The 12604-nt window shown below is 40.9% G+C and overlaps 1 non-coding gene across 1 annotated transcript; it reads left to right on the forward strand.

The window, feature by feature from the left end:
* The first annotated feature begins 12051 nt into the window (after positions 1-12051).
* trnae-cuc (transfer RNA glutamic acid (anticodon CUC)) lies at positions 12052-12123 on the forward strand. Its single transcript has one exon. It is a non-coding gene; the product is annotated as a tRNA-Glu (tRNA).
* Positions 12124-12604: the final 481 nt, after the last annotated feature.

Consider the following 12604-nt stretch of genomic DNA (forward strand, 5'->3'; position numbering starts at 1 on the left):
TTCGCCAGAGGCAAGCTTCATGGACCGCTTTGTCTTGGGTGACAGAGCTTTGCCAGAATGTCCTCGGAAGAGCAGGGTAAAGAACTGGCATTTCTTGACTCTGGTTTTCTTTTTCTTTTCTATCTGAGATGCTGTCAAATCCAAGACGCCATAATCCTTAACACAGATTGGTATGGACAATGCACTACCCATATTGTATGGATCAAGTGGAATGTGAACAGAAGAGAGTAAGGTGGAATTAGTATTTGCGGAGAAAAACGGTATATCGATATTATTACATCCATGGCTTATTAAATTCCATTTAATTAAATTCCATTACATCCATGGCTTATTAAATTCCATTTAATTAAATTCCATTTAAATTCCATTATGTATTCAACACTGGCTACAGATGTTATGTAACAGTCACCCCAAACGCAATCCACGCGCTGTCTTTTCCCCTTTACCGACACGCGCGCACTTAAACGTTCCAGTGGAGCAAGGAGTAAGCATAGTTTAGAACATGCCATGCTGATCCTTGCGTTCCGTGGATCAATGCCTTTGGGACAAATATGTTAAATATGTCATACATGAAAATGTGTGTGCTGGTTTTCTAATCAAACAGCAGGCTCCAATGGATAGCAATGCTGACCACTTCAAAATGCAGCCATTCTCTTGTTTGACGGCACTTGTTAAAAGCGTTGAACTAACAGAACAAATGAGGGCTGACGTTTAGGTAGTCTGCCACATTAATGTCTAAAGAGCCAGTCACAAAATGCGACAAAATCTGTTCCTCTTTGGCTAAATTGACTGACACTGAACTTTAATTTTTCTGTTGAGTTATCGTTAGCTAGCTAGCTTTGCGAATGAACCTAGCTTGACTATCATGTTAGTGTTTTATTTTCTTTATTTACTATAATTTTTTAACCAACTAATTGTAGCCAGCTTGCTGTGAGACACCCGATCTAAAATAATGGACCTGCTGCGTTGTATTTGTAGAAGCAATGGCAGATATGACGGGAAACTCGCTAGTGCACCCAGGTTACCTTGCCTACTGATGAAAGTACAATCGACCATGGCAGAGACAGAAAACTAGCAATCTAGTTAGTTATCTGATAATATAACTTTACCCCTCTAATATCAAGGGATTACCATCACAGATGCCTGTATGTTCAGAAAACCCATCCCCAATTAGATAGTTTTAAGATTAAATATTTCAATAGAAAATAAAGATGCAGACTCCAGAATTAGTTGAAGAGAATAGCTGGTCCCGTCCTTTATTGCAACTTAAATATAAACATGCTTTTGAGGGACCCTCCGGAGAACGTCTGAGGGGTACAGAAGAGTTTAATTCTTATACATTTTTTCAAGGGCAATTATGGAAACGACCCTCCTTTTTTTCCATTTTGTTCTTTGTAGTTTCCACCATTATGCTCAAATTACACATTAAATTATAAAAGCTAGTCACCTATGAACCTGCAGGCTTATATAGAAGGGAAAATAAACTATGGCGAGAGAGACAGAGAGAGAGAGAGAGAGAGAGAGAGAGAGAGAGAGAGAGAGAGAGAGAGAGCATGTGTGAACATATTCTTGTCACGGTACGGCCCCTCCCCCCAAACGTCTCCCCGTGTGTGTTTGCTTGTGTGTGTGTGTGTGTGTGTGTGTGTTTGCTTGTGTGTGTGTGTGTGTGTGTGTGTGTTCATCCGTGTGGCCACGCCCCCTTGTGTTTCACGCCTGCTCTTCGTTGTGTTGTTATTGTTTGCGTAAATAAGTCCTTTGTGTAAACGTTAACGTTGTCAGTGTTTCATCCCACGATAGCCTTAGTGCTACGTTGTCTTCCATGTCTCTAAATAAACATCGTTGTATGCATCACGGCTCCTCTTTTGTATCCTGCCAAGCCTCCCTGCGTTACAATTATGATACAATTTGATAAAATACTAGGTCATAGTTTGCAGTCTGAAGTACTTTTGACCTGCTGAGAGTTAGCCTGATTTGATTTAGCCTGTTCCTAACCTTTGTTTAGTATGTTGCGTAAAAGCTCATGGAAATATTTCAGATGTAACATACATGTAACTAACCTAGTAGAGCAAAATTACAAAATTTTAAGGAGGAAGTGACGTTCTTAGGGCATATCATTAAGGGAAATACACACAAGCTGTCTCAAAACCGAGCACAAGCCATAATTTCGCTACCTAAACCATAGTGGAATACTCCCCTCTTACTGTTTTAGTCCCACACGCAGTACACGGAATACTGCAGGACCAAAGAGTGTCACACTTATCAGTGTGACACTAGACTGCACAGTGTACGATGGTGCTTGGACACAGACACCTACGGGCAAACCTTGCCTACCCAAATCATACATGCAGGGCCTAATCGGAATTGCTCATGGGCGTAGCCATATGAGCAAAGGGGGAATCGTGGACAGCATATTAAAGTACTGGTTTGCGCCAGAACTCATAATACTTACCCAAAACTTTTGTTCCAGCTGTCTTGTTTGTGCGCAGCACTCCCCAAAGGGAACCAAGCACGGTGGACAGGACCACACCAAGTCCTGTTAACAACCCACACTGCTGTCAAAATAGAAGGACGAGGAACCTGGGTACATCACACACACTGTAAGAAGGCTCTGACACCAGCCCCAACAAATCCTGTCACAACACAACGGAAGTGCTGTTTCCGGAGGACACGGAAAGGGGTGGACTTCTATGAGATTAGCGTGAAGTCTATTGGAAGTAGTGACAACTGAATAAAAAGGGTTGGTTTTTCCAGTTACCACGGTGTTATCAAGGGTAGGTATGTGATACAGAATGGAAGACTGACCTATTCATGCTCTGCATTCTTGCATATTTATTTATACATAAGGCAACCTTAAAAACATGGGATGGAAATCCCATTTAACACAATATGCACTGTTTTACATTCAGAGTGAAATAAGTAACATTCACCTTTTAATATATATATATATATATATATATATATGTGTGTGTGTGTGTGTGTGTGTGTGTGTGTGTGTGTGTGTGTGTGTTTATGTATTTATTTATTTATTTATTTATTTGAAATGTTAAAATTCTTAACTAGGTCAGTGTTTTAGTTAGCTGCAAAAATGCCCTCATATTGAAATTTGTATTTCTAATGTCACAAGAACACTTTATTTACCTATCTCTGCCTAGTCAGCCTATAGAGGTTTAGCACACCCACTTAAATTGCCTTTCTCAGGCATTTCAGATCTGAGTACCTTTTGAATGAAGCACAATACAGGGCAGCCAATCATAAAGGAGCTCATTTATCTTACATCCGTCTTAAAGGTGCAGTAGCAACAGGTGTCTGTTGAATTCCGAGCATATATATAGAGGTTGGAAATTGGTTGTGTAAAAATGAATTGTGATTGTTAAGTCACATAGATGTAAGTGGACATGAAGGGAAAAAATAGTGTGGGTGCGAAGTATGGTGATTGTATCTTAAAAGCTCTAGGAAATGTTACATTCAGAATGTTTGTGAGACAAAAAAAAAAAAGATATAATTACTATCCATGGTTTAATTGACTGTGTTGCAGACAACATAGGCAAGGATTAGACTGAAAAATGTCAGAGTATTTTTAATGCTGTTTATTGCTGTCATCAGAGGTTATGCAGTCATATCCTCCCTAGCAAGTACGGCGTCTAATACCTGCAGACACAAATACCGTGTTGAGCAATATTTAATTACATCTACTTGAAATGCATATTTAATTGCATTGTTAGTATTTATGGAAAACAAGTGTTAGGATTGCTCTGCTGCATTGCAGACTTTCTCACTCTAACAACTGTGGATTCCATCTCCTCAATCAGTTGGTCCATATCATGTTCACAGGAATCATGTTGCATCTTTATGAAATAATTCAGTTTCAGTTCCAACTATGAAGAGAAACAGTGTTAAGCAATATTTAATTACATCTACTTGAAATGCATAGTTCATAGCATTGTGAGAATTTATGGAAAACAAGTGTTAGGATTGCTCTGCTCCACTGCAGACTTTCTCACTCTAGCAAACATGGCTTCCAGGTCCTCAAGACATTCATCCCAGTCATTGTCATCGTAAATCTGATTCAAAGGAGTCTTTTCAGGAAACATCATCTTGAAATTCATATCTGGAGGTTCTATCTTTTTGAAAGACTTCAGTTCCACCTGTAGATATAAGTAGAAATATTGTTGAACAGTATTTAAATACATTTAATTGAAATACGACTTTAATTACATTTTGATACATTTGTAATTTATAATTTGTATTGGACTGGAAAGGAAACAAATACAATTTTTATCGCATAGCCGTTATCACATAGCCTGCAGGCCTATTGATGTAAAAATGTGCCCCCAAACATCAAATGTTCAACAGAAATAACAGGACCTGACACACTAAGGTACCGTAGACCCATTCAAATTGTGCTATTGGAATAATAAATTCCATTGCATTCAGTCATTTTAGCTAGTGTTGATTTTGTTTTTCGCCACAATTATACTAATAATCAGTGTTACAACTCAGCATGCAAAGTCACTGAACAGTCGACTGTTAATTCTATAGTAAGGAGAATGTAAAACAAACAAACAAAAACCCCACCAATAGTATTTTTTTTTCCCTGTAACTGACAAAGATTGCATATGCTAAATGTATGTGTCCTAAATATATTCTCAATAAATTTACATTAGTGTTTTTAATTAATTTCTCCAACATTTGTTGAAATGCATTTGTAATTTATATTCAAAGACATTTCAGTGTACTTAAGTACAAGCATTAAATTAGCATTACTGTTCACCATAGCTGTTTTTCCCTTTTTTGTGGCTTTTGTCCCTTGCCTCAGTATGGCTTTAAATCATTTGTCTTGGTTCTACTTTACTTACCATGGCTGATTCAGTTCTCTGAGTAGGCAAGTCATTCTTCATTAAATACTTTGTTCTAGTATCTGTTTATAAAGTAACAGAAAATGTCTTATTAGCGTTGTATAGATACTTAGAACACTTCTACGTAGATGTCTCTCTCTCAGACACACACACACACACAGTTCATCCAAGTGGTGGCTGTGGTCAGAACTTACCCTTAATGAAGTCATTATCTGAGGTCGTGTTCCTTCTCTTAACACCCTTCCGACAACAGCAAGTGAACAACAGCACAAGCTGCGTGAATATTCTGGCAGGGATCTGGGCTCGTGTCTTTTCTTTCTTCTTTTTCCCATGTTTACCAAATATCCCATGCTTTTCCTTTTCATATTTCTCAGAAGGAACATGTTCCTTGCGTCTTGGATTGCAATCGTAACTACCGGACTGACCCATGATAAATTTAGTTTTGAAAATCCAAGTGTAACCGTTATCTGTGATCTGTAGACTAAAAATGGGTCACAGAAATTGTTCATTTGAAAAATCTGTTCTTTGACTACATCATAATGGCATAACTGATGCGGCTGCATTATGATATCACACGTCACGTCTGCAATAGTTTTCAATTTACACCAACTTTAAAGAGAAAATGATTAGCAAATGTAGTTGCTAGTGATTGTTTAGTGATTGCAAGCAAAGACTATTCGTGCTCTGCATTCTTGCGTATTTATTTATGCTAGGCTGTACATAACGCAGCCTTAAAAACATGGGATAAAAATCCCCATGTAACACAATTCAGGTTCTGTCTAAATATATGGCTAGCTAGCTAGTTATTTTACAATCCCATTTAGCACATATATCGTCGCGAATGTCCTGAACAAAACGCACTGTACCTAATCCCCATAAATGACATATTTCTCACTGAATAAAAACTTGTATGCTTCAACAGTATACAGTGGGAGAAATGGCGATCACCTTTAAAAGGATTTCTAGGCCTATTATAAACAACATGGAGGAAATTAAAATAAAAATACTTGAGTCAGACCGTGGGCACAGGCTGCTAATAAATTAGGTTAATGAAACTGGATGGACTGCTTAATTTTGTAACAACACAACATTTATGGTGACAAGGATGTTTCACACATACACTCTTAAGGGAGGGGAAATTATGTTAAAATGCTATTTGTCGACTACAGTTCAGCATTTAACACTATCATCCCCTCTCTACTCACTACTAAGTTGGGAGATCTAGGACTGCATACATCCCTGTGCGACTGGATCTCCAACTTCCTAACAGACAGACCACAATCAGTACGGGTGGGCAACTGCGCCTCATCCATCCTCACCCTCAGCAGAATATTCCAGAATATGACATTGTTTGAATAATGGTTCTGTCTGCCCTGGGGGTATTATTGAAACCCAAAGGCTGAAAGGATGGAGAGAGAGAGAGAGAGAGAGAGAGAGAGAGAGAGAGAGAGAGAGAGAGAGAGAGCATGTGTGAACATATTCTTGTTACGGTACGGCCCCTTCCCCCAAACGTCTCACCGTGTGTGTTTGCTTGCTTGTGTGGGTGTGTGTGTGTGTGTGTTCATCCGTGTGGCCACGCCCCCTTGTGTTTCATGCCTGCTCTTCATTGTGTTGTTATTGTTTGCGTATATAAGTCTTTTGTGTAAACGTTAACGTTGTCAGTGTTTGATCCCACGATAGCCTTAGTGCTACGTTGTCTTCCATGTCTCTAAATAAACATCGTTGTATGCATCACGGCTCCTCTTTTGTATCCTGCCAAGCCTCCCTGCGTTACAATTATGATAAAATTTGATAAAATACTAGGTCATAGTTTGCAATCTGAAGTACTTTTGACCTGCTGAGTTAGCCTGATTTGATTTAGCTTGTTCCTAACCTTTGTTTAGTATGTTGCGTAAAAGCTCATGGAAATATTTCAGATGTAACATACATGTAACTAACCTAGTAGAGCAAAATTACAGAATTTTAAGGAGGAAGTGATGTTCTTAGGGCATATCATTAAGGGAAATACACACAAGATGTCTCAAAACCGAGCACAAGCCATAATTTCGCTACTTAAACCATATTGGCATACTCCCATCTTACTGTTTTAGTCCCACACGCGGTACACCGAATACTGCAGGACCAAAGAGTGTCACACTTATCAGCCCAGTGGTAGCTGAGATACCACACCACCCTCTTAGATATGCCTAATATAACTGTCAAAAGGTGTATAACACTGAACCCAGCTACACTCCTTCCTACGGAGGAGGATGGAGATCCACAAGACTGCACAGCAGTCTTAGCTGAAGTATATATACCGCGGGTTGATCTCTTTGAAGAAGCCATAAGTAACTCAGACCTATGCCTCTATGTGGATGGGTCAGCAAGCAGGGACGACACAGGGGTCAATAGGGCAGCATACGCGGTAGTAACAGATCATGAAATATCTAAAACAGAAGTATTACCATCCTCCTATTCAGCCCAGGCTGCTGAACTAGTAGCACTGATGGAAGCATGCAAACTAGCTGCAGACAAAACTGTTAATGATTTTGGAGCCATATGGAAACATAGGCAATTCCTGACAAGCTCGAGTAAATATATTAGACATCACCATCTTGCTAGAAGCCATTTCGCTGCCAAAGACAATTGCAGTTGTAAAGTGTGCATCTCACAGGACTACAGAAGACCAAATCAGCAAGGGGAATAATTTTGCAGATAGAGTAGCAAAGGCAGCTGCAACTAAAACCGCTGTGCAAGCAATACAGGAAACCGCTGCTACCCCACAGGTCACATTACGGGAGATTCAGTCAGGGGCTACCGCCACCGAGCGCTGCAGGTGGAGACAACTAGAACCTCCTGTTAACAACCCACACTGCTGTCAAAATAGAAGGACGAGGAACCTGGGTACATCACACACACTGTAAGAAGGCTCTGACACCAGCCCCAACTCCAAGCAGCAGCACCCCAACAGACTAGGTCGGAACTGTGTTGAGTAGGGTGTTAAAGGCAAGGCCTACCCTTTCGACACTCGGAACCGTCAAGAGACGGTAGAGAAAATCAGACACAACTAACACAGTCAGAACATAGACTGCAAATTAATATGGATGAAGAATCCCATGACTTATCAGAAGACTTGTTACCATTTCAGGGTCCCAACGCCACTGAGGCAGAATGATTAGCAGCTAAATGCCAACAAAATATAGCGTGTATGTCAGCCATTGTGCATACCCAACATATTGAGCAAGAGTGCCTGGTGTGCCAGCACACCAGTGTTCCAAGGACTGCAATCCCTCTGAAAAACGCAGACGTAGGAGAAGTGAATATGACAATCTCTATGTGACAGGTTATTAACCAGACCTCAAACTGTCCCAGTCCCACTAACCCCGCACCACCGAAAATGATGCTGCATGTGGCAGCTAGAAAGGGTGAGATATGTGTATGGCAGATGAAGCAGCAGGTGCCGGTAGGCTGGTCCAGATGCGTCGACTATGTGCAGGTGCACAGCAATGGCACTTGCAGTGACTCCAATAGCAGTTCCCTGTGGAATTGCTCCATGACAACCCTGAAGGGTTATTGGAATGTAATGTGGGTCAGTGGTTCGGTGGTCTATGGTGAATTGCCACAGAACTGGACTGGTTGTTGTTATCCAGCTGTAGTGCGCCCAAGGACGCAGGTGTATACACTTCCCCATGCCAAGCAGCACAGGGTGAGGAGAGACATAACCAGCACAGACTATTGTGGTAGAATTCTGAGGGACCCATGGACCATTCCGGGTGAAACCATTGGTTGGTCCCTTTTCCTGGGCGGTGGCACAGTAGCAGACCTGCAAAAGATCAATGGCTTAGCTTATCAGTTACTGCAAGTAGTTAATGATACCTCAGTAGCAATAGGTGCCTTAAAGATAGAACAACAAGTGATAAGGGCAGTAGTGCTTCAACATAGAATGGTATTAGATCTCCTAACCATGAAGGAAGGAGGAGTGTGCAAAATGATTAACACTTCCTGCTGTTTTTAGATTCCAGATCTCAGCGCTAATATTACTGATTATATGAATCATATGCGATCTGCCTTCACTCCGCAGCCTACAGTTCCAGGTGGTTTCTGGGACTGGCTGACGGCCTGGTTGGGCAGTTGGGCAGCGAACCTAGCAGCTGTAGCGTTGCCCATTCTGCTACCCATTCTTCTTCTTCTTCTGTGTTTACCTCCTTTTTTGTCATTGCGTGTCAGACGTATTTCTAGTGATTTCACCATGCCAGCGCTCAGCGGTCAAGCCAATGACCAACCCCAGCTCTGTGAAGACATTCCGCTCCCCAAGATGGGCGGTGCTGGTGATCCACATGAAGACATCGTAGTACTATTTGCTGAATAAATGTGTGATAATGTGTGATATAGAATAAAAGGGGGAAATGTTGTGGAAATTTACTTTGTTTCATTTTGTGGAAATTTACTTTGCTTTATTTAACTTTGCTTTATGTTTCTATAGTCACAGCATAACAGTCTGCAGATAAGCATGTGAGTCAGGGACACCAGCTGCTCACATACCGTTCTAACCATAGAGATAGAAGAAGCCTTCAGCGCTCAGGCTAACCAAAACATGAACTAGCAGATACTCTGTAGGAGTCGTTTTTCTTTTTTTCTCTTTCTTCTGTTCTGTGTATAAGGGGAGGGGGACCGTACTGCGGGTCAGTTCTCTTACTCTGTTATACAGGGGACAGAACCCAATAAACTTTTACTCTTCACTACTCAATGCATAAAGCTGTCTGTGTTTGATATGCTCTCATTTTCCAACCACATCCATTTAGCAGTACTTCTGAATAACCAAAATGGCTTAAAAGAGCTGAGGGGATGTTTGAAACTGAGTGATAAGATGTTCAGCAATTTATATATAATACAAGGCAGTAAATTAAATTGGGCTGAACTGGACAATAGTACCTGGCATGAAAAGTATGTCGTAGAGAGAGTAACAAAAAACTCAACCTCTCACCTCGCGCTCTGAGATGTCTCTGTCACTGTCTGTAGTGTCCTCTAGGATACTGCTGCCCTCACTAAAGTGTGTCACCCTGACCGGGTCAAACATCTCTTGAACATAATAACTACACAATGGAAAATCAGCTTCAAGTGCTGCATTGAGCTAGAGTGCACTGTAAATGGCCAGATACAAATGGCAATGTCAGTAGTAAATGTGTATATGCAGTCATGGAACAGGACCTAGCTGTAGAGCACAGCTTTAAGGTGCATATTATGATTTGCTCTTACCAATCATCCTCCTGGCTGTGTCTTGCTCTTTTGGCCAAATGTTTCTCTTCCAAAGCAGACAGACCAGACTTGCTGCATATTACTCCGTGCACTATAAATAAACCACATGTATAATGCCTTGTAAACAATGGAAGAAGGGAAATTTGAATTGTGACTACTCTGTTAAAGGAGCGGATAAGGCAACCCACCCAAACCCCCCGAAAGCTGTATCCCTAATTGCTATGCAATAGTCCTGTGATTAACTCAAAGGCTGGAGAAGTTTCACCTTTCTCTACTTGAATCCTGAAGGCTGTTCGGTTCCGTCGCCCACAATCCATCCTGTGTAATTAAACATTCACATCATAACTCGACCCCGTGTAATAGGGCAAACTCACTCGGATGGGGGAAAGGATTACAGACGACCTGTACTGCTGCCGCAACTCTGCGGCCATTTCAACAACATCCACATACATTCCAGCAACATCCTATTATAGGACACAGTGGGCTTAAGTACACCCATTTAATAGCATGTTGGACCTTCTTTGGCCTCCAGAACTGCAGCAATTCTTTCTGGCATAGTTTCCACTATGTGCTGAAAATACTCGGCAGGAATCTTGGTCCAATCTTCATAGGATATTTTCTCTCAAATTACATGGAGGGACTGACATGTTCTAAACTGCCTGTTATACTCTTACAGCTGCTTTGAAATACAAAAAAACATATTTATCTTCCACTCCACTCAAGAATGGCCACACTTGGAATTTCCCTTGGCACATTTAAAACATTGTGTGAGCCAGATAGCTTCTGTTTTCAACCTTCCAATGCTCTGAGTAGTAGTGTTCCATGCATATGAGATGCTTCAACACGTCCATGCGTGTTGTAAAGAAACACAGTGTAAGCAGTATTAATGAAAGTGCATCTCTACCTCAAACTCACCAGTGTAACAATTATAGTGTGTGGAATCTAATTTTAAATGGCGATCAGCCTTCTTAACAAATCTCCAATAACAAATAAGCAGAACTCACCTTGTTGAGTGTTTGTGTTTGTTTGTGTGTGTGTGTGTGTGTGTGTGTGTGTGTGTGTGTGTGTGTGTAGTTTTAAGCATAGCAAGGCACTTCAGGGTTGCCAGGTGGAGCCTTCCTGAAGACCCTGATACTGAAACAGCATTAAAAGCTGCAATGGCACTGTAGTTGTATTTATCTGCACTAATACAGCTTTGAACTATTGCACTCTTACATACAATAAGTTTCTGTGTACCTATGTACATTTCTGTGTACCTTTAGTAAATAAAGGGATTCTATTCTAATATTAAAAGTGCTATAAGTGCTGAAACTCCAAACAGTGAAGAAACCAGTGGAGCTTAATGACTGGACAGATGAAGAGAGTGAAGTGAGGAGTTTCCTTCAGTGTCTGCCATGTCCCAGCTGAGGTGAGTGTGAAGCTTTTATTAGTACTATAGGAGTTGTGTTTAACTTTGAAACTGATGGTGTCACAGCCATTTGTGGCTGGGAGTCTAAAGGAGCATAATTGGCTGTACTCTTAGGGAGAGAGAGAGTGGCATACGCTCTCTCCCTTGTTAACTACAGAGACACCGTGCAATCAAGGGCGTCTATAAGTTCACGCGTCAGAAGGGGGAGGAAAAGACTATTTTCCGAGTACTTAGAATAACATTCTGTACTTTTTGGAGAAAATTTTCTAGAATGTTTTCATGTAGAGAGAGAAATGAGTGGCTAAAATGTCAGAAACATTAAGGGGACAAATGGGGAATACTATAACAGCTCTTTCCATGTGTTAGTGACACCAGCGTTCCCTCTTTTCCCAGATGGTAAAAAAGAGCCCTGACTCTTGCAAACTTCATTTTTTTGTAGAACAAAGAGAAAGATGAATAACTCGCTTTATGGCCTTTTTCCACTCATGCATACCAATTCCAGTATGCATCCAAACATTGAAGAATAGTAGGAGCGCAGAGTCTACAGCTTTGTCCCTGGTTGTCTAGTGGTTAGGATTCGGTGCTCTCACCGCCGCGGCCCGGGTTCGATTCCCGGTCAGGGAAAAACCTCTTTTTTTGCTCATATAAAATGACAGATTCTGCATTAAAACATAAAGTTTGTGGGAGTCGGAGTTGAACCGACAGCCTAAGGATGACAGTTTTAACTTCTACTCTACCAATTGAACTATTGAAAGTGACGCGCAAGTAATCCCACATGTCCAAACACCAGTATGTTGGCAAGAAACACAGCCAGTTTTGGATGTTTCAATTGTTAAGTTCATTTGACACAAAGAAGAAAGATCACATTGCATAAGTTGTTCAGCTACAAACAGATATATCTTTTGATGACATTTGGAATCATACTGGACTTTGTGTACATGAATGGAGAAAGGCCATAAAAGGTTAGAATAACATTCAGTGCTTTTGCAGAAAAGTTTCGAGAGTTTTGTCATGTAGTGAGAGAAATGAGTGGCTGAAATATCAGGCATTAAAAGTGCAATTTGCACTCATGGAAAGAAAATTGCTTTCATGTGGAGTGCATTGA

This window comes from Electrophorus electricus, chromosome 10, assembly GCF_041902795.1.
Source record: "Electrophorus electricus isolate QZ-2024a chromosome 10, ASM4190279v1, whole genome shotgun sequence".
Lineage (NCBI taxonomy): Eukaryota > Metazoa > Chordata > Actinopteri > Gymnotiformes > Gymnotidae > Electrophorus > Electrophorus electricus.